Here is a 23,178-nt window from a genome sequence, read left to right as displayed (position 1 = left end):
GCTGGTTTTCACTTTGGAGACTTTTACTTAACTCGTTTAAATGAGTAGTTAAGTCCACTACAAATTCTAAATTTGTAAGGTAGTTTTAATGGTCAAGTCCTGGCATGTACATCATGTACACGTGCTCTCTCTCTCTCTCTATATATATATGTATATATAATGTATGTATGTGTGTGTTTGTATGTATATAGTGTATATATTATATGTATGTTATATAATATACATAATTGTTGATAACATTCTATAAATTATAAATTCTTGCTATCATATGTCCTTGATTTGTCCATTTTCCATAAAGTAAATGTAGCTATACTCAATGTTAACACTTTTAAGGTATTCCTGGAATAAGCAATGATTTAGTCTCTTAGCCCTTGTGAAATTCAGTTTCAAAAATAGTTTGCATGCTGTCATGTATTTTTAATGCTTTTGTGCATAAATTTTCTTAATGTACTATGTAATAATACTTCATTAAATGTACGTCTGGGGCAGAAATAGCATTGTCTTTATTAATTTTATAAGTCCTTCTCTTTTATCACTAAGGTACCATCAGTAATGATGCCAATGAACAACAAAGATTGTTTTAAGATTTTTTTTATTGCTTCATACTCTAAATTTCTTTGATTGGTTTCCCAGTTTCTTCAGTTCCCCTGGCTACAGTCTGCTGAGACAAACTGGTTTTAAAAACATACGGTTTTTTTAAGATCATAAAATTAAGCCATGCTTCATTTATATCCTAATAAGTTCACCATCAGTAAGTGATCTTAATTATTTTGCTATTAAATATGCTGCCACTTAGCTATAGAATCCGTTTCAGGAAAAAAAATTTGAAAAATATTGAGAAAACTATTTTTTCCATTTCTACTCTTTTGTCTTTATGATGCAGCCCACACATAAATTTGCCAGAATTTTTAAACAATGTCTTTCAAAGTACAGTCCTTGAAAATTTGAACAAATTCCCTACAAATTAAAGAAAGTACCTTACTAATTGCCTTGACTAAGTAGTCTTTGGTCTATTTTCCATTGAACATTCTTCCTTCCTCCATAATTTTTGTTTGGGGGGTCTTGTCTTATTTTGCAGTGTTGGAGAAGCCATGCTAGAATTAAAAATATAATGATTTTTAAGTGACTGTTATGAAAATTAATTGACAGGAAGTAGCAGATGTTGAACCCCTTACACAAAGCGGAGAACCAATGGGCATGGTAGGCAATGTAACTGCCAAGCCACCATGAGTGTATGTAATGTTTGATGGCACCAGTTGAACTGTCTACAATTGTAAAATAATTTACTAGTAGCTGCACACATGCAAACGAGAAGTAACATATGCAAGAGCACATATAGATTTATTTTGTGTGACATTGAACATAGCATTGCCATATACAGACTTTAGATAACCACACAATTGAGTTATACACAAAGAAAACATACACATTTCAAAAATCTCATAATTTTTAGAGTAAGTTTACAGTTTTGTGTCTGCCCACATACGTAGCCATCATGGGTTACCACAAGCTGTAGGTAGGGTACCCTAGCTTAGAGGGGGCAGAGTTTGACTCAATTTTTAAATTATGTCTGGAGTCTCTCTGACTACGTATGCATCTTGTGTTGTTGAATCCAGAAGAGAAAAAGTTACATAGTAGTAGAATTAACATTATTTTGAAATTTTAGGAGCCTGAATTATCTTTTGACCCATTCAGTGTCCCACAGACAATATCTGGAACCAATTTTTCTTTGTGTTTATTGTCAAAAAAAAAAGCTTTGAATTTAGAGAATTTGAATAGTAGTTATCTAGAACCTACAATTCTACATCAAAGAAATGTGAAGAAATTATAAAGTGGAAAAAATAGTGCAAAGAAAACTTTGGGGACTGAGCATCTGGGACCAAAGCACCTGAATAATAATATAACAGCTGTAATAACACAACCTTAGAGTGTTCACTTGCCTAATCTGCTTATCTGTACCATGAAAGTGAGAAATCTCTCTTCAAACATTTATTTTTAGATTACATATTTTAGTTCATATATCTTCACACCTAATAATTATTAGTTCTTCATCCTTGATCATAAGCAAATATGTATCATATAGAAAATATTTTAACCCTACCTGGGGCTGATGATACACTCTCGTAATCCTAGCAGTTAGTAGGTCGAGGACAACCTGGACTATATAACAAATATCAGAACTGCCATGAGTACAGTGAGACCGTTTCTCAACCCCCTTCCCCACAAAAGGTATATAATCTTGCAAGGATAAAGAACTGAGTAAATATTAATGAAAATTTTTATGAGTACAATTAGAGAAATTTTGTTTTATGTTATTTTAATAAGATTTAAAATGGACTAAGCATCCATGCCTTGGAGAACATGCTATAGCACTAGGGTTTGTGAACTAACAGATTAACAACATGTTATAGCTCTCATATCCTCTATAATCTGTTTGGCTATTGAGACCTAACTTTGTTCCATATAAACAGCCCTAGATGATATTTAAACAGGAAGTGGCATGCCAGGTCTGAAATACGAGCTTGATCTTTTATAATACTCACTGAAGGTAGAAAGACCAAAAGATAACCCACCTATGACATGAGATACATACATTTTGGTGGGTAACCATTTTCACACCCTTTTAAGTGTTTCTTTCTTATTACTAAAAGAAGTTGGGCTACAGTGATTTTCTTTCTTATTTTAAGCTTTATTACTTTTGGTCATCGGAAGTGTTTTGGTTTTGTAACAGGCAGGAGAAGGTACAGCAACACAGTTGGCTCTAATTTGAGGAGTCCCTCTTCACTTACGTCTACAATGGCTACTACCTTCACTGTATCACAGAAAGAATCTCAAAGCCAGCCACTGTGAAGCAGGGTTGAAATTTGTTGAGTAAAAGTCAATTAGTGTACTTCCAAGTGGGCTTCTCAAGAGTCATGAGTGTGTATATGATTTTGTGGTTTTGAAATTATATTGTTGTTCAAAGGGTGTAATTTATATCTGGGTTGAAAGAGTAAAGCCAAGTTTTAAATTATGGAGAAAAGTACAAGCTGTTATGGTTATTTCTCTTGCCTTAAAGAATTTCTTATTGTAGATGAAATTATAAGGTGATTTATGTGGTTCATCATTTCAGGTGTAGGTATGAGAGAGTGCTCAGAGGTCATGTGCTGTATAGCTTTAATCATTGTTCATTGACTCTTTTAGCAGTCTTTCAGCTATCTCTGAGAAAAGGAAGTGTTGTCTCCTTTTCACAGAGACAATTTCACAGAAGAAATTTGTCAAAAAGTTGACTTTTCAGCTCGCAGGAAATATAAACAAGATCCTGGGCATTGGGTACTCCTTTCCCTTCCTCTGTCCCTTTAACTACCCTGTGTCTCCATCTTACCACGGTTTAAAGGCGCCTTTTCCTGGAAGGTAAAGAAAGGCATAATCTAAGGATAGAATCAGTGCAAAAATCATGGCATGACAGACAAGTCATGAGTTTAAAAACAATTACTCATGTAGTGTTTCTTTCCTTTGGAACATTAACATCTATACTTTAATTGTATAGTTTATGAGACCAAACCACTGACTTCTACTTCAGTCTGCTACTCATAACTTCAGTGAGAGGTATATTAGTGAGTATTTCTCCTGTATGTGAAAACTAAGTTGAATGTAGGTTTTGAAAAATAATTGCATTGTTTACCATGATATAACATAAGAAATATGTACAGGGATAATTTCCACTTTGTGACTTACTCAGTGCCACTCAAATGACCATTGGTAATCCTTATTTGCTCTTTGAGGAAATGAGAAAGATATCCACAACTGGCTGAGGATCCAATAGATAGACTGGGTATCCAAGCTGAGATTGAGCCCTATACATTATTAATTTCATGATGCTATCCTAACAAATTGCCACAGGCGCGGTGGTTTAAAGCAAGACACGTGGGTTATCGTGTAGTCACAGATATCAGAAATCTGAATCAAGTCCCAGTGGGCTAGAATAAAGGTTAGTGGGGTTGTATTCTTTTGAAGGCTCTAAGGGAGAAGAACCTATATAAGGTGATGACTTCATGCACTCTGACTTTAGGATATGGGCAACTCTGAGGACTGTTCTTCTACCTACCACTCTGAATGGAAGGAAAAATTAAGCAAAATATTTTGCTCTTTTACCATATTATAAAAGAAGGGCTGATTATCATCAGCCTGTCATAAAGATTAAGGATGTACAACTTTGCCAGAATTTGAAACTAGTTGGCTGGAGGGGATCTTTTAGGTCCCAGAAAGCTTTCTAGTAGATCATAGTTCTGTAACATTTTTATCAGTGTTAGACATTTGATACTAATATACGTATATTGCCTGTGTGTCTCCAGATAATCAAACTTGAATTCAACTCAAATTAGACTTGAGTCAATGCCCTCACCATCTGTTAGCATCTGTTATAGATGTGTTTTCCTGAAGGGTAAAAAAAATATGCTCAGGACAAAATGCATATAATGTATGGACTTTAGTTGGGTATTGAAAATCCTCTACACTCGTTAGATTAAGGTATGTGGAAATCTTGGGGGGTTTTGTATCTTGTATGCCATAAACAGTTTAAATGTCACATTAGAAAGACATTGAAGTATGATGATTTGTATGTTTTTCATCTCTGTACAAAGTAATAATGCAGAATGTCAAAGACATGTATAATTTAATAATTTTCATGCCTTTTTAAAGGCCATTTCTTCTTGTTTTGACCAGTTGGTTTTTCATGATCAAATTCTTCTATCTTACCAAGATAAGTTACTTTAATATAGGTTTTAATTGTTCCAGAGTCCATCATTTTGTTATTTTGTTTTAAGTATGTGTTTGGTTTTTTTTTCGTTTTTAGTGATTGAGAACTTCATATGTGTATATAAGGTGTATCTACTGGAACATGCATAGCCTCTCAAAGACTGCATCCCTGAAGGAAAAATCTCCCTCTCCCAGCAGTACTTCAGTCGCCAATAGCTCCTCTCCTAAGGGTGGGAATTCCTCCCTGCTTCATGCTGTGGTTTTGTATGACTTCATCTTCTACAGGTCTTGTGCTTGTAGTCACGGTTGCTGTTGTTTTGTTTGTACAACGGCTCTGCTGTATCCAGAAAGCACTCTTACTATAGCCATCCATTGCCTCTGGCTTTTACCATCTTTCCACTTCTTTCTTGATGAGCCTGAACCCTGAGAGGAGGGACGTGATACAGACACATAGACTCTTTCTTAGAGCAGCTTTCAGTTTATTGCAAATTTGAAGATGTGGAGATTTTTCTGTATGCAACCAAACCCCCTTGATATACACATACAGTCTTCTGTACAATCAACATTCTGCACACTAGTGTGGTACATTTATTTGTCAGTGAATCCTCATTGATATCTTATCACCCAGTTCATAGTTTATTCTGTATTATGTATTCTGATAAATGTGTAATGACCTGTGATATCCATTATAGTATTATATATATTCAATGCTCTAAAACCAACTTGCACTCTGCCTTTCTATTCTTTTACTGATCCTTTTATTTTCTCCATTATATTCTATAATGTTGGAATCAATAGTATATGGCCCTGTGAGATTTACTTCTTTTGCTTCATAGTATACATCTAAAATTCTTCCATGTCTTTTCTTGGCTTGGCTGTTTAATTGCTTTGCCACTAGTGTTGTCTTACATGGATGATGTGATTTGAATGTGGTCCATTTCTGTCAAGGTCCATGTTGAAAACTAGTTGCCAGTGTTGGTATCGAGGAGTAGTATTGTTAAGAAGGATTAATGTCATCCTTCTGAGAGTGGATTAATCTCAAATATGTTGTTAGGCATGAGTCGGCTCCTTTGTTCTCTCCCAGTCTTCTGAGTATACCTGCTTGAAGGTCTTCCATACATCACTCCTATTGTAAGTGCTGTCTTATGAAGCAGTGTGAAACTCTCACCTGAACTACTCCGTTTCCAGAACTTGGAGCTGGATAGACAAACTTCCTTATATACATCTATAAGTTATCCAGTTTGGGGTATTCAGGTATAGAATATGAACTTAGAAAGTGGGTTAACAAAATATATTCATTCATTGACCTACTGAAGGGCATTTGGCTGCATTAACTTTGGGCAGTTGGGATACATATGTACCACCAGTCTTTTAAACCTGAGTTTTCAACTCTGTTGTGTAAATATCAAGGAGGAATACGCTATGAGATAAGACTGGTTCTTTTTGTTAATGATCTGTCTTTTAAAATGACCTCAATTCCTATTGTTTCCCATCCTTGCCTAGTGCTTGGTTTTGTCAGTGTGCTGGGCATTAGCGGTTTAATGAGTGTGTGGTGCCCTCTGAGTGTGCCTTGCACTGAGTGTGTGGTGCGTCTGAGTGTGCCCTGCACTGAGTGTGTGGTGCGTCTGAGTGTGCCCTGCACTGAGTGTGTGGTGCGTCTGAGTGTGCCCTGCACTGAGTGTGTGGTGCGTCTGAGTGTGCCCTGCACTGAGTGTGTGGTGCGTCTGAGTGTGCCCTGCACTGAGTGTGTGGTGCGTCTGAGTGTGCCCTGCACTGAGTGTGTGGTGCGTCTGAGTGTGCCCTGCACTGAGTGTGTGGTGCGTCTGAGTGTGCCCTGCACTGAGTGTGTGGTGCGTCTGAGTGTGCCCTGCACTGAGTGTGTGGTGCGTCTGAGTGTGCCCTGCACTGAGTGTGTGGTGCGTCTGAGTGTGCCCTGCACTGAGTGTGTGGTGCGTCTGAGTGTGCCCTGCACTGAGTGTGTGGTGCGTCTGAGTGTGCCCTGCACTGAGTGTGTGGTGCGTCTGAGTGTGCCCTGCACTGAGTGTGTGGTGCGTCTGAGTGTGCCCTGCACTGAGCAGCATAGCACTTCCATATGCTTACTTGCCCTCTGTGTGTCTTTTCACCGTTTTAGAGCCTTCGCCCATTTTTAAATTGGGTTGTGTGTTTTTTAATTGCTGAGAGTTAAGAGTTCTTTATGAACTTTGGGTAATAGCCCTTCTTCGTATGTCTTTTGCAAACATTTCCTACCAGTATGTGACTTATGTTTTAACTCTCTTTGTGATATCTTCCTCTGAACAGTAGTTTTTAGTTTACTAAGGCCAGTTTGTCAGGTCTTTCTTTCATGGCCCATGCTTTTGGTGTCATATCGAAGTCATCATTAATCCCAGGGCTAACTAGATTTATTCCTGTTATTGTCTAGATGTTTGAATAGTTTTGCATTTTGCATTCAACTCTGTTCTCCTTTAGAGTTAATCTTTATGTATGTTATATAGTCTATGTCAACATTTTTAACATGAAACTGTACAATTATTCCAGCACCATTTATTGAAGAATGTGCTTTCTCCAGTGTGTTCCCTTTGCTTCTCTGTGAATGAGTTGGCTGTATTTGTATGGATCTATTTCTGGACCGTATTGATCTGTTTGTTCTATTGCCACTGCTATATTATCTTGACTGCAGTACCGTTATAGCAAATTTTGTGTTGTTGAAGTTTTAGTCAAGTTTAGTTTTTTGTTTGTTTGTTTTTATTTATTTGTTTGCTTTGGTTTGGTTTGATTTTTTTGAGGCAGGGTTTCTCTGTGTAGCCTTGGAGCCTGTCCTGGAACTCACTTTGTAGATCAGGCTGGCCTCAAACTTACAGAGATTCACCTGCCTCTGCCTCCCAAATGCATGTGAGTTTATATGTGTGGGAGTTGCCTGCATGTATATCTGTGTACCACATACACACCTGGTGCCTGTGGAAGCCAGAAGAGTACCTCATATTCCCAGGAACTGGAGTTACACACAGCTGGGAACTGCCATGTTGGCACTAGGAACAAGAAGTGCTCTTAATTGCTGGGCCATTTCTTCAGACCCTGTAGAAAGTTTTGATGTCTGATAATGTCAGTCTTGTAACTTGGTTCTTCAGAATTGTGTTCATTCTTGATCTAGTACCAGAGAGTATGCTTCGGAGTATAATAAAACTTCCTTGAGTTGTGCTTTTACCACATATCTTGGGATTGGTAGAAACAGTTTGGTTTTTCCCCATGCTATAAATAAGACCCTGGGTGAAGCTCATTCCTGGCAAGCAGTCACTTTCCCACTGAACTATATATGCTTGGCCCCAAGAAAGGTGATTTTAAAAATCTTTACAGCTACTGTTTCCCAGATTTCTATCAACTCCATATGTTGTATATTCTAAAAACTGTTACTCAAAGTATGTATGGTCTGTTACCCCAGACCTACTGCATCAGAATCCACATTTTACAAATACTCAGGTATTTAGACTTATTAAAGTTTAAAAAGCCCTCTACTGAAAGAGTACCAAGTTTTGTCTGTGAATCTGGTATAGTGCCTTTACTTTTTACAATTTGAAATTCATCTCACAATTTAAAAACTATATTCAACAGTCAAAAGATTATTCTTCATTGTTTTGAGAATCTGCTTGTTTTAGAACACAGAAGAATGTTCAGTAGCAGCTCAGATTACCAAGCCATCATTTCATGCCACAAAGTTTTTCTGGTAGGGTTCAATATATTTCATGTCATTCTCATGGTATTGAAATGGTTCCATTTCTTGTTTCTTTTTGTAATTTTCCCTTTTTACCAACTTTAGAGGATTATTATAAGTAGAACCATGCAAGTTACCTCAGGTGTGACACATTTTACAGATGCCATTTTTTTTTAATAAAATATAGTGTTTAGAGTCACACAGACCTGGGTTCTCATTAGCTCTCATTTCCTGGTTTTATATCCTTGGGTCTCATTTTTCTCATCTATAAATTAGAAAAATGGTGCAGGATTGTTACAAGGATAGGTGAGTTAGCATAGTTTTCAGCATAGTCACTGTATTATCTCAGTGTTAGTTTCTTTCCCCCATCCCCAAAAGTCCAATTAAAACCCCCCTATATATGTACTGAGATATGGATACTCTGTTGTTAGCAACTATGTATTTAGTAATTTGCTAACAAATGTATCAAATTCAAGTAACTCTTATTGTTGCAAGTTTCAGGGAACAGATTTCCTCTCCTTTTTTTTTTAAGGGAAATAAAAGCTTAAAAAATTCTTTTAGAAAGGAAAAAGCTTCCTCCTGCAGTAGATGAGAACAAAAAAACAAAACAAAACAAAAAAAAAAAAAAAACAAGAGACCCACAGCCAGACAATGCAGAGAGTGAGAGACCTTGTAACACTCAGTCCTGACTTGGATTTCTCTGTCAAATCCCTCAACTCAGGGCTCAGAGAGCCCTGTGGAATAGGAGGCAGAAAGAATGTAAGAGTCAGTGGGAATGAAGGACACCAAGGAATAAAGGTCTTCTAAACACAGCAGGACTAGCAAACAACTGCACTCATAGATTGTGGCAGCTTGCACAGGGCCTACATAGGTCTGCATCAGATAGTGTCCTGGCAGTGAGAGAAGTGACACAGCCCATATCCCTAACCCAGAAGCAAATGAAAAAACTAGTTTTCTCCAATGGAGTCTCACCTGGGATACAAACCATTAAGGGCAGACCCCGTGTCCAGCAAGAGGAGACCAATATAAAACCAACTCACTGACATCTTTGGAGGTTCTTTGTTTTTATGAGATTCCTATGTGTATGAACATCTCTGTGTCTGTATGTGTTTCTTGTGCTTTTTCTTTGGCCCTTTTTCTTCTGTTTTTTTATTTTGTTGTTTTTATTCTTTAGGTGCTTGTTTGTTTTCTAATGAGAGAATAGGTGTGGATTTTGGATGGGAGAGAGGTAGGGAGATTCTCAGAGGAGTTGGGGGAGAGTAAACCATAATCAGGATATATTGTATGAAAAAAATCTATTTCTAATAAAAGAAAAATAGAGGGAGGGATAGAAAGAAAAAGGTTATCAATTTATTTGTGCTGCCTTTCAAAATCTTTTAGTCTCCATGTTGCTTTAACTGTCATACACTTCTCCCCTACTCTAGTCTCCTCCTTCTTGCCAAATAGTCGCTCTTCTCCTCTCAAGTCTTTTCATTGTTGTGGAGATTCTGCCTATGAGAGATTATTAATTACTTTTCTGTTGCTGTGATAAAACATCATGGCCAAGGCAAATTAAGGAAATGAGTTTACTTGGACTTACAGTTCCCAGGGAGTTAGAGTCTATGATGGTGGGGAAGTGTGGCAGCGAGCAGCAGGCCTAGCTGGAGCAGCACGCATGAAGCAAACTAGAAGTGGCTTGAGGATTTAAAAATCTCTAAGTCCCGTCCCAGAGATATACTTTTATCAGCAAGGCCAGATACCCTGACCATCCCCCATAGCTCCAGCAACTGGGAACTGTGTGTTCAAACATCTGAGCCTCTTAGAGACATTTTCATCCAAACCACCACAAGAGAACGTGGGATAGTTATCACCTGTGTCTGCCCCTCCGCTCTTTCTTCTTAAACATCATGATCTCTTGGTCCAAGAACACATTCTTAAAAGAGGGTTTATCACTGTCACTTTAAGGTCTCTATAGTAACCCCAGGTCTTATTATATAAATTGATAAGCCTTATTTCTTTATTGCTTCTCTACTTCCAAACATCATCCTTTTTCCTTTCTTTCCTTTTTCTTCCCCATGAAGAAATGATCAGTCCTATCTTTTTCTAGGTTGGAAATACTGCAAGGAGTGTATCATATTCTGAATATTATCTTTTCACTATTTTATTTTATCATCAGAGAAAAGTTAATTCAGTGTTCATTTTTATCTTAATATATTCATGGCCTCTTTCCAAGGAATTTCAGGCACCTTGGAAGTAGCCTGACATTTAGCCAAAGGCGTGAATGACTAATTCAGAATTGCATCTAAAAGACAGAAGCAGGCGTTGGATCTCTAACCACAACTGTGTTAAATGTCACACTTAGTCCACACTGGTTCCCCATGTACATCTGATTCATCTGCTTTTTGTCAGAGTTGGTATTTATTTTTTACTTTTGTGTTGTTTCAAATCAGACAAGGCTTTAATATTAATGTAGTCTTCTGGCTGGAGCTGGCTATGCCCTCAGAGTGGGTAGCATGCTCAGTGAGGCGCTCTTCACATTAAATCAGTCATGCCCTCTGTATTCAAGGGGCATCATGCTAGCTCACTCGCTCGCTCGCTCCCTCCCTCCCTCCCTCCCTCCCTCCTTCCCTCTCTTTGTAGTTTTATGGAGCCGTAATCAATTGTACTTTTCACAGTTATGTAATAGATTGTGTATCAGAGTAGTTTGGAAGTTGTCTGGTGCACTTGCATTGTCTTAAGTCATTGCTTTCCCTTCACTGAATCAGGGGTCTATTTCCCAGCAAGGTTCCTTTTTGTGTTTGAACTAAGATTTTTTATTGGTTTTTATATCTTGTTTTACTGTGTTTTATCTCAAAATATGAGGGTTTTGTTGTTGTTGTTGTTGTTGTTGTTGTTGTTGTTGTTGTTGTTTGGTTTTTCGAGACAGGGTTTCTCTGTATTGCTTTGGAGCCTGTCCTGGCACTCACTCTGTAGACCAGGCTGGCCTCAAACTCACAGAGATCCACCTGCCTCTGCCTCCCGAGTGCTGGGATTAAAGATGTGCACCACCAGTGCCCGGCTGTTTGTTTGTTTGTTTGTTTTCTTAAATATGTTTTCATTTAATTTTGTGTATGTGGGGAATTTTTTTAACTTGTGGGTTTTTTTGTTTGTTTGTTTGTTTTTGGCTGCATGTATGTTCATGCATCACATGTACGCCTGGTGCCCGCAGAGGTTAGAAGGAGTCAAATATCCTGGGGCTGCAGTTACAGATGATGTGAGCTGATGGGTTGATACTAGGAATCAAACCAGTATCATCTCAGTGAGCAGTCAGTGCTCTTCACTGCTGACCAGCCCCAGAACATGAGATTCTTACAAAAATCTGCTCGTATGCTGACTACTACCCCAAAATATTTTTCATTTAAATTGCCCAATGTGACCAAAACTTTTAAAGCAATAGGTCTATCAGAAATTATTAAACCATAATAATGGAATTTTTAAAGATTATTCAATCATTGCACAGAAACCTCATCATGAAAATGTTCATGTCATTTTACTTTTAATTACATTCCAACTAATTAAATTCTTGAATGTAGTATAAACTCTACTTCTTGATTTTAAGCAAGAGCCCAAGGAAAATAGTACAATAAAAATTGCCTTTGCCACTAGGGAGGTTTTTCTGTTCTGTAACTGCAAATTTTGTTGTTTCTATTATTGGCTTGCCCTCGCCTAAGGATTCTTTGGGGTAATACTTTCATTTTAAGCAACAACCATTGTCATAAATCATAAACAAGCACCAGTATCTCAAAATTCTGTCTTCTAGGCTTATTTTAGAAGGCAGTGTGTGTTGTCTTCAACTTTGAAGAGGCATTCCTGAATCATACATTTTATCATAATCCCTAAATTCTCCAAAGGGATCATATTTAGACTTCTTCAGTTAGCTTCCTCTTTGAGTTGATTCTTCAAGGAGCAAATTTTCTCTACCATTTCCTTATTTTCTGTGGGAGATGATTAAGGTTTGTCATTGATTACTGTGTGTCAAACAATAAACTCGCCTCAAGGTACCTTCTCTATGGTTTTGTCTGTGCTTTGCTGTCTCCTTATCTAATCTGCTGCTCAGTTTTTAGTGCTTTTAGCAAATCAGAAAAAGTCATCTCCTATAAATCTAGAGAGATTTGAGCCATTTCCTATTAGAATGTGTTTGAAATGATAGTGACAGACGATAATATAAAACAGAGTCATGAACTCATGGAGCTAAGAAAACACATGACTTCTGGGATTTCTTCCTCGCTGAAAAAGAAATCCTACAAGTATTTTAAGACTTATGTAGGTTATGCATTTCTGCCAAAAGCAAACAGTATTTACAAACAATTCAAGCATGGCAAACTGTCGTTCAGGGTTCCATTGTACTTTGTTATTCCTTTAGTTAGTGGTTCTCTAGGTCCCACAACTTGGCAGACCGATTGAGGAAGAAGGGAGCTAAATCAAGAACACTATTTATCTGTCTTTCACCCATTGTCCCATTAAAAACAACCTTGATGAATTTGTAAGAGCTTTCTCTACAGCAGGAAAATTGTAGACATGGTATTTAGCTGGTTCTTACTTAAGAAAGTTAAGCAGATGATAGAGGGATAGCAAGGCTCATGGCTGCTTAACATGAAATATCAGGTGGTCTAGAGGGAAACACAAGTGTGCTGGTATTGCTGCTGCAAAGCATTGTGAAAGATACTTGCGAGCTTCACAGTAAGTCTGCACCTTCCGTGGGCGCACATTTACGGAGCAGCTTCCTCAGGATAGAGCATCAGCAACACATGTCTAATAGGTGCATTCATTTTAATATGCTCATTCATTGAATAGTCCTGATTAATTAGTACATGTCACCATCTGGTACTTAGTGAGACTATTCATTTTTTAAATGTTGAAATTGCAGGGAATGGTGCACACCAATTAAAATCCTTTTAACTGGATTGTGTTGGTATAAAGTATACGTGTAGGAGGACCTCATTGGAATTCAGCATGCATCTCAGGGTGCATGCATCAGCCTGAAGTCAATTAGAACAAAGAAAGTCAAGAGAGGGGAAAATGAAGGAAGCACTTTCCTTTTTGTAAATGTGTCTGCTCCTGTTCTAGACTTTTGCTTGTTTTCCCTCTCACTTCTCTCGGTTTTCCTCCCACAGTTTTGTTTATTCTGAGGTCATCTATCTCTCACTCTCCATTTTTATCTTCCTTTTTGTTGATGGTGTTCCCCACATTCTCATATCCTTTCTAACCCATTCACACATTAAGACAGGAGCAAGGGTGAATACTTTATGTCCTCCCTCCCTTCTTCCCTCTGTCTCTCTGTCTCTGTGTCTGTCTCTGTCTCCCCACCCTCCCTCTCTCTCCCTCCCCCCTTCTCTCTGCCTTTGGAGAGATTGGGCATTAGTTACCAAAAAAATTTAGCTAACTTCTGTGAGTTTGACATTTTTAATATTAAAACATTTTAATTAGAATACTCACTCCGTGCTGCTGTGTCCTGATTTTATGCAAAATACAATTTGGAGTGCTTTTTCCTCCTATTTTTTAAAGTCGTTCTAATGAGTTTATTTTATAATCTAATGTAAATAATAAAACCATTTGTATGAAAACATTTCCAAAACATATTCCCACTTTTGTTGTTTTGTTTCTTGTTAAATATAGTGTACCAAATATAATTTAACTTTTTTTGTTGTTGTTGTCCTGCTATAGTTAGTGTCAACATCTAACACAAAGCTATTCTAGAATATCACGATGCCATTAAGGGATATAGAGCTGTTTACCCTGTAATGAAATGCTTTTGACTTCTCTAGCTTGTTTTTTAATGTTTTTTTTTCCCCATCTGTTGTAGGTAGTACCTTGTCACTGTGTGAATACATACTTGTCTTCATAAAACTAGATAATAACACATCACTTATTTATCTATTCAAGAAATTGAACAGTGTCATCACTGAGTGAGAAATGTCTCTTGGCTTCAAGTACCTAAAATTAATGAAGGAAGGAAGTATACAAATAGCCATGAATGGCATGTGATAGGGAGCTAGGGAAAAGAACACTTAATTCTAAGAGGAAAATGAGTGACTTCATGGGGGTGTTCACTTTTACTGGGTCTAGAGAGTTTTGAGCAGGTGTTGCATGAGTGGGCCTGTAGGGGAGGCTGCTTTAAAAAGATGAAAAGATAGTATCAAGAACATTTGTTACATTTTATTCTGTGGAATTCAAGTGTATTGTATAGACAGCTGAGACCTCCTTATGGTTTTATGAAGAAATAAGGTCCTAAAGAGCTATTTTAAAATAAATTAGGAAACAATAATATATTATTTCAGTGCCTATTAAAAAAGCAAATGTCAGACTCACATGTCTTGCAGGAGGTTGGTCAAAAGGAAAGGGTAAATTAGAGAAATAAGGTTTGGCCATTGGTTGGGTATTGCCTGAAAGGGACCATTCAGAGTTGACTGAGCCTGAAACCTTTACAGTATTGTGAAACTGCCAAGGATTGTGTATACCATGGAGAAAAGCTAATCAGTTGTCTGTGGAGACAGGTCTGTAGGTAACCAGAAGCTGGCATCCAACATTTCAGAAGACAAGAGCAAGAAGTATAGACTCTGGACCTATAGTATCCTTAAATATTTGCAAATGGACATAATCACCCAAAAAGATAACTAGAGTCTGGTGGGGGATGTCCTTCTATATATGATTCTCTTATTGGCTGATGAATAAAACACTGTTTGGTCAATAGAGGCAAGAAGATAGGTGGGACTAGGAGACAAGGAGAATTTTGGGAAAGGTAGACAGAGAGAGACCTCAAAGAGATGTCATGTAGAGAGCAGGAAGATAGGATGCACCAAGCATTCTCTGGTAAGATAAGGCCATGTATAAATACATGGATTAGTAGTTATGGTTAATAATTAAGACAGAACTAGCCAATAAGAAGCCTTAGCCATCAGCCAACAGTTTTATAATTAATATAGCGTCTACGTGGTTATTTGGGGCTGAGAAGGGTGGTGGGACCTGGCAGGACAAGAAAACTCCAGTAACAAGAGTTCATCTCCTTTCTTTTTTATATCAGTGTTGGGAATCAAACCTAGAGCATCACACATATCAGGTTAGGTAATCACTTTACCACTTAGCCACGTACCTAGCCTTTTTATTTGTTTTGTATGTATATGTGATACATGCATATATAATATACATGTGTGCACATGAGAGATATACTCTTGTGGAGGTCAAAGGTTGACTTTGGGTAGCAGATGACTATTTCTGTACCAAAAATACTTATTATACATGAAAAATGTTAATTGTCTCAGATTAATAACAGACTAACTTCAACTTCCGTTTTTGCTTTAAGTTTGTTTGAATAATTTCAAATTGTACTTTAACGCAAATTTGCATTTATATATATGATGTTTAGAATAGGTTGCAAATTTTAGAAAAGATTTTAAAGATTTCCAAACAGCCTGTTGTTTATGTAACATTCACCTCTGTTTTTTGTTTTGTTTTATTTTTCGAGACTGTGGGGACATCAGACCTTGAGCAGAAACCCACTTCCCCTTCGGCCTGGGAGCAGGCAGCTGTGTAATTTTTACCGAAAACAATTCAGTGCTATAAAGCTCTTGATAGGGCTCAGATAAGGGCTCGCTCACTGAGATACCATGACTTTCACACCCCCTACTGCTAGATGCCTCTTCCTGTCCCCCCCTGCTGTGTCTCCCCCGATTCTGGGGCCTGAAATTAAACCACCAGCCAGGAGGGTGAGAAGTCTGGAAAGAATTGTATGTAGATGGATGGCAGAAGTCCTTAAAAAGGGAAGTGATTTTTCTTGGAGAGACTTCTCCTGAGAGCTCTCTCCTAAGCGGACTTGGAGTCTCCTCCTAAGCTGACTTGGGAAGCATAAAGTTTTCTTAAAGCAACCGACCAGTCTCTGTGTCATCTATCCCGACCACCTCGCTACATTCTCGGATGCAGGCCGCACAGCAGGTGCGACAGAGACAGTGTTTCTTTGTGTAACCCTGGCTGTCCTGACATTAGTTCAGTTCCAGGCTAACCTTGAACTCATAGAAATCCACCTGCCTCTGCCTCCCAAATGCTTGGTTTAAGAATTGGAAAAAGAGCCAGAGGGGCAAGTAGCAAGGTTTTGTTTTTTTGAGTAGCAGGGTTGTATATCTTTATTTTCTGATTTATTTCATAATATAAAGAATTAAGTTCCTCTTTATTTAAAAAGAAGATAAGGTCCATAAAGCATAGATAGTCTAAGTAGCTTGGATAGGCATACATAGGTAATTAGAAATAACTTTGAGTCTTACATATTTCTGCTTCTAAGTGTTCTTGTAGTGCTAGGTGGTTCAAATAGCAATAGAAATGATCCCGAGTGGTCTGATTAACCATAAGGTCCATGAGCCTAGTACTTCTTCTGGACTGGTGGGCACCCTGTCACACTGCATTTGAAGAGGCATTGCTCTTTCATAGTTCAGTCATGTAGGCCACCAGCTTGTATCTTCAATGGTAGTTTTAGCTTTTCTTCTGCTTGACAGTTAAAATCCATTACCTCCCCAAAATCCAGACTGTGACTGTTTTTCTTGAGAACAGCCCAGCAAACCTGTTGGCATGTGTCCGTGTCCATCTGGAGTGTTTGAATTCTCTGTGACAGCTCCTGTTTCTCATGTTCCATCACTGACCCTATACTTCAGCTCCTCAGCCCCAGTTTTGTTTTTCTGCTTTAGAGTAACACCGACTAGAGCACTGTCACTGCTATTGTCACTTTCATTGTCTCTCCATCCACTTCAGCATCCTGTACATTTCATATCACTCTTACTGTACTCAAGGTTAAAAGCCAAGTTTGTATGAAAGAGACATAAAGATAGGGGTGTTTTTTTTGGTTTGTTTGTTTGGGGGATTGTTTTGGTTTTTGTTTGTTTCTTTGGTTTGTTGGTTGGTTTTTCGAGACAGGGTTTCTCTGTATTGCTTTGGAGCCTGTCTTGGAACTCGCTCTGTTGACCACTGGCCTCAAACTCACAGAGACCTGCTGCCTCTGCCTCCTGAGTGCTGGGATTAAAGGCATGAGCCACTACAGCCCTGCTTAAGATAGGGGTTTTTAAATCATTGACCTGGTTTTAGGGTATCTTTGATATTTCTGTTCAGAGCATTGGCTCACTTCTGTCATTTTGTTTTGTGTTGCTTTTCCCATTGCTCTCTACACTCAAAGGAGTGTAACTGGTGTTTGCTTGATTATCCACAACTTCCTTGTGTATCTTGGGAGATCATCCTGGGATTTGACCAAGAAGGACCTCAGTGTTGTCTCCATTCCTTCTTCCCCAGTATCCCATTGTTGATAAATCTTAACTACCTAACCTCTCAAATCAGGTCTCATTGATCACACTGCCTCTCTCTGCATTAGTTCAGGCTTGTCTGGTCTACCCTTGTTAGAGATCTACCAACCACATTGCTTGCTACCTGTCATGTTTCTTTCCCATCCCTACCCTCGAACTTAAAGCACAACAGTATTGCATTCCAGTGTCTCAAAGACTTTTTTCATGATATATTCAGATGGTATCTTTTGAAATTGATGCAGAATAGAAGTCTGAAAATGGGTTGCTAAATTTGTTTTGATTTTTGTTTGTTTGTTTGTTTTTGTGGGGGAGTAGTTGCAAATAATTTTCTGTGTAGAAGCAATAATAGTAAATAAATTTATAAGGCAGTTGAAACTTTAAACCATACAGGATCACTGAAGCCTAAGCAGTAGAGTTAACAGTACTTCTTTAAAAGTAGCTTCCCAAATGCCCAGCTTTTAAGTCAAGATGTGGTATAGGTGAACTTAGAGGGGATTGAAAGAGATCATTGTCCTTCATATATCCACTAGATGTAGATTTAATAGCAGAAAATAACTAATATTTACCAATTAGCCAAAGAGTTACGCATTTTATGTTATTTTAATTCATTTTCATAAAAACTGTCAAATAGTTATATCCTTTCATAGATGCTTAGCAAGCTAATAATGCATTCATCTATGCTGCCTCTTCCCCTTACTAGTTCTTTGTGGCCTTGAGCAAATCCCAGTTTCTTCATCCTAAAATCAGGACAAATAATATGCTTATCACAAGGTATATATATGATATATATTTGAAAATATATTTGTGGGCACAGTGACTCTGCCTGGTACTTACTGTAATTTATTTAGCATGCTCTTATTTAGGGTCTATTTTTTTCTAAGCAGTCCATTGATACAAATAAGAAAAGTACATAGCACAGTCCTGTCTTCTCAGGACTTACATATTTATAGCATGGTACAATATAATAATAATTAAGGAGTCAGAAAAACTCATCACAGAGGTAACATCTGAGCACGGTGGTGAAGGGTAAACAGAGCCATGGCAAATGGAACAGTGTTAGAGAGGCATTCTAATCTGAGCAGAAGAGGCGGGTCATGAACACAATAAAATATGAAGCCCTTGGTTATTAGTAGAGAATGTTTTAACTTCTCTGACAAATGGCTCAAGAAAAGGTTTGACAAAAGCTTAGAGAACATTGTAGTACTTTAATATTAAAATTGGTCGCTATCAAATTATAATTAGAAGTAGCACTAATCATATTTGACTGGTTTGTCAAAGTGTTAAACGTTGACACTTAGCTGGGAACCGAGCTGCATTGCTGCACTGTGATGCATTTGCTGTTCCTCTGTTCTTACCTGGGGTGACTACCATGTGGTAAGACCAGCACACTGTTGTGGTTAGAACAACTGGAGGTAGTGGGCTCCTTCTGTCACGTAATAGACTTTCAGATATTCAAATTAAGCATGTTTTACTTTGATCTCTTCTTTGGATAGGAGAGCTTCATGTCTTAAGAGCTTGCCTATTTTTGTGGTAGCTGGGAACTATGGTTTTATTATCATCGCCATCATCACCAGGTCAAGTCTCAAGTTAAGAAGGTCCTTCTCTTGTGTTCCACATTGAAGCTGTCTTTATCTCCTGCAAACCTCTTCCTGCAGCTTTGCTCTCACTTCCTCTCCCACCCTTTTAGTCATATACTTAAGGATCTGGCATCTGGTAGAGTGTCTGATCAGCATTTTTCACTGTGGAAGAAGGAAAGGTTGGGAACGATGACGTAGGATACTTTTCACATTTTCCTTTGCTTTTATATAAATATAAGTGGGTCACATATTCCATTACATATCCTAATGAGAACCTTGCTTTATAAATTTTACCCTGGAATCCTAGAGACTGGCTACTGTGGGATGACATGTGACCTAGCTCCTCAAAGTGTATCCTTAAAAGTCTATGTACAGCAGTGAGGATTCTTGTCTCTGCCACTAGTGGCCTTCGGGAGTTGCAGGACTGAGGAAGGAGCTTAGCAGTCTATTCCCCATGCTCCTTTATTATTAACAGATTTCCTTTGGTTACCTTTAAGGAGTGCGATGTGTATGGTGTTTAACGGACCACCTACATAGGCCTTCTCTAAAGACAGGAACTGTGTCTTTCTTGAGGAGCTCTCACTCTTGATGCCGGCAGTTTAATCCGAGATTGAAATCCCGTGTGAATTTGGTTGTTTTGTGTCAAATCTACTTGAAACAGTTGGACAAGAAGCAAACTAATTATAGTCATCATAGAGCAGCAGAGAGAGCATAAAGCAATAGGAGGTTCTTAAAAGGCCTTCATGATTCAAAGTAAAATCAGCTACTCTTGAATAGCTTTATCTGTAGCTGGGAGGGATTTCATCCTGAAAGTTATTAAATAGAATTCTAGATGGTGGGATCCTGGCTAGCTTATAGGGGCAGCTTCAGCCATTAAATTCTTCCATCAATCATTTCATCTAGAGGATTTGCTTTAGGATTATAAGGAACTGTGTTTTAGTTTGCGCCAGTTCAGGTCCTATGTGCCATCACAGTCTCTGTAGTTCAATTGTTTATCAGTCCTGTTGTGTCATCCCAGCACTGAGAAGAAGTGGACACAATACCACCCCAACCAAGAAGCCATTTGTAGTTGATACCTGCTCCGAGAGGGAAAATCCTTTTCCTCCAGTGGGGTGTTTTTGGGTAAGGCAGGGCAACATAAAACAGACTCTATGGGATTTGAGATATTTTGAGAGGGTGCTTTTTGTTTCATCTTGTTGTTTTTTGTTGTGTTTTGTTTTGCCTTGTCTTACTGGTTTTTGTTTTGTTTGATTTTCATTTTTATTTTGTCTTTTTTTGGAAAAAGAGTGGGGAAGGGAGGAGGAAAAAACATAAAACTGGGTAGGTAGGGAGTGGGGTGCATTTGGTAGAAGGGGAAAGATGATAAAATATATTGTTAGGAAAAAATTAAATTAAGAGATCATAAGGAATATGTAAGCCTAAGCCGATGAGCTTCTCTTACCAAACTCTGCATTTTGCTATTCTGTGTCAAACCTAGCAAAAAAAAAAAAAAAAAAAGTAGAGCACACCAGCATAGACTGTTGACTGTTGTATTTCCTTGTGTACGTGCTTCAGGAGACACTTTTTTCAATGTCTCAAACATAACTTTGGTGACTCAAATTTCCTGTTTGTCGAATGGCATTGTTGAGCGGGAAAAGCTGCTAGGTATTATCGATTGCCCTTTAAGTCATTCCACAAAGGCTTTGAAGCCAGAGGATTGTGCTATGGATAGACCTGCATGTGGTATAGCTTCTTGCTAAGAGTCTGCATTGCATTAACACAGTTTTGACAGCATCTTTAACTGAACATCTTTGTCTCCAAACATTATTAGTGTTTAAAATGAAACCCTCAAAGTCCATGTTTGGTGGCTTAGACAGCAGCTCCATCTGGTGCTTGCTGAAGGTGTCTGCTCAGTTCATCTCTTGGTTTTGTGGCAGCATAAATACAGATGTACACAGAACTTTCAAATGAATGGCAACTCCAAGATGGGTTTCTAGGGCACACAGTGCTGACATGAGTTAATTGTGTTCTTGATGAACCTCATGTGGCAATTTTGTTAATGTGATAGCTGCTAATCAATTCAACAGCCATCTTTTGATTTAACTAACTTATATTCAGAGTGGAAGATTTTTTTCATATTTATTAATCTTTGAGAAAAAGAAAACATATTATACAACTTACAAAGAAAATGTTTATTCCCCTATCAAGAGTTAGCATGGTTAATTAACAAGATATTAGGCAGGATGTTTTACTCTTTGGTATTAAATTTCATATAGTGCTAAGTATATCTGACATGTTTAAAAACAAAGAAAACTTGCTGACTCAGGAAATGCCTCAAATTGCTAATAGGAATTAATTCTGAATAATAGGATTACACAAGGTTCCTGTTTTCATTCTAGGTTCTTTATTGTTGTTGTTTTTTATTTCTTTTAAATCTCCAGGAATTTTAAACATATTGTTGGGTCACTGAGATGACTCAGCAGGTAAAGTTGCTTGCTTCTAAGCCTGACAACTTGTGTTTGATCACCAGAACCAACAATGGGGCTGGGGACAGGACAGGACTGAGTTATCCTCTGATCTCCACAGGTGGGCACTCGAGCGGCAAACACACACACACACACACACACACACACACACACACACACACACCATATAAACAAATTTTATAAAGAAAAAGTAGAGAGTGTGGCTTTCAGTCTCAGCTCTAGTCTTCCACTTGGAGAATCCTTTTCTTTTCTGGTCTTCAGAACTCCTGGACCATCAGACAAAAGAAATGAAAAGAGGGCTTTGTCAGTTTTAACATTCAAAGATTTGAATTGTGCTCTCTTTCCTGCCTCTTCTATCCTCCCCCAATATTGCCATTCAATATTATCCACTTTCTCCTATTTTAAAATCAAGAAGTCCTTCCTGAATCTCCAACTCTTCCTACCCAAACTTTTCCAAAGAGCTACCCACCATTGTCTGTCACTTTGCTCTCCAACCCACTGCAGTGTGGATTCCATCCTTACTACTACACCAGAATATACGTAGTCCATGGTGTGGTAACTGATGAGTTTGTACTTTCAAGTCTAACAGGACATGTAAGTCCTCAATTCCCAGTACCTCTCAGCAGCATGTGAAGTAGTTGTCTTCGCTCTCTGGCTTCTGCCTCATCATCACCTTGAATGTAACTTTTATTTACCTTTTTCTGAGAGAAAGGGATATTTATGTTCTTCTCCCTGACTTACCACAAAGCCTTAGCCCAGAAAAATGTGTGTACTAGTAATCCCCAAGCATATGAGACCCTGTCCTGTGTTCTAGACTGGTAAAATCAACAGCCTGCTTTGTTATATGCAGGCTTACCAAGTACACACTGAACATCTTCACACAGAAATGAGCCTCCTCCAGTGTTACTGTCTTGGTAAAATCCGCACACGTTGTTGGGATACATAAGCCTCACCTCAGCACGTCTTGACTCTTCAGCATCCAGCCATTTTCATGTGCCTTTCTGTGCTTTCCCTGATGTAATGGTACACCCTAGACCAGATTCTCATCAGATCTTAACATGCCTATAGCAGCCTTTTAAATATCTTCCTGTCTCTCATTCTTCCCTCCAACGTCCATTTTTTGTCCAGCCCATACTGTCTTTTGTAGCTCAGTTTATTGAAGTTTAACTTACATATAGTAAAATTCACCTTTTTTAGTGTTGAAGTTTTGTGAGTTTTGACAAAGGTGTACAGTTATGTAGTTACCTCCCTATAACTTTTGGATTGTTCCCAATTTTTCTCCGTAAATCTCTGTATACAGTTTTAGTGTAAATAGAAGTTTTCATTGTTTCTAGTAAAAACCAAAGAATGGGATTGGTGGGTATCAAAGCAAGTTTATGTTCAACTTTACAAGAAAC

The 23,178-nt window shown here is 38.1% G+C and overlaps 1 protein-coding gene across 6 annotated transcripts in view; it reads left to right on the top strand.

The window, feature by feature from the left end:
* The window catches only part of Peak1 (pseudopodium enriched atypical kinase 1), a 221,988-nt gene that overhangs the window by 139,904 nt on the left and 58,906 nt on the right, over positions 1-23,178 (top strand). The window lies entirely within an intron of this gene.

Source organism: Mesocricetus auratus, unplaced genomic scaffold (assembly GCF_017639785.1).
Source record: "Mesocricetus auratus isolate SY011 unplaced genomic scaffold, BCM_Maur_2.0 Super-Scaffold_100022, whole genome shotgun sequence".
NCBI classification, from domain to species: Eukaryota; Metazoa; Chordata; class Mammalia; order Rodentia; family Cricetidae; genus Mesocricetus; species Mesocricetus auratus.
This window is presented reverse-complemented; position numbering and strand designations above follow the sequence as displayed.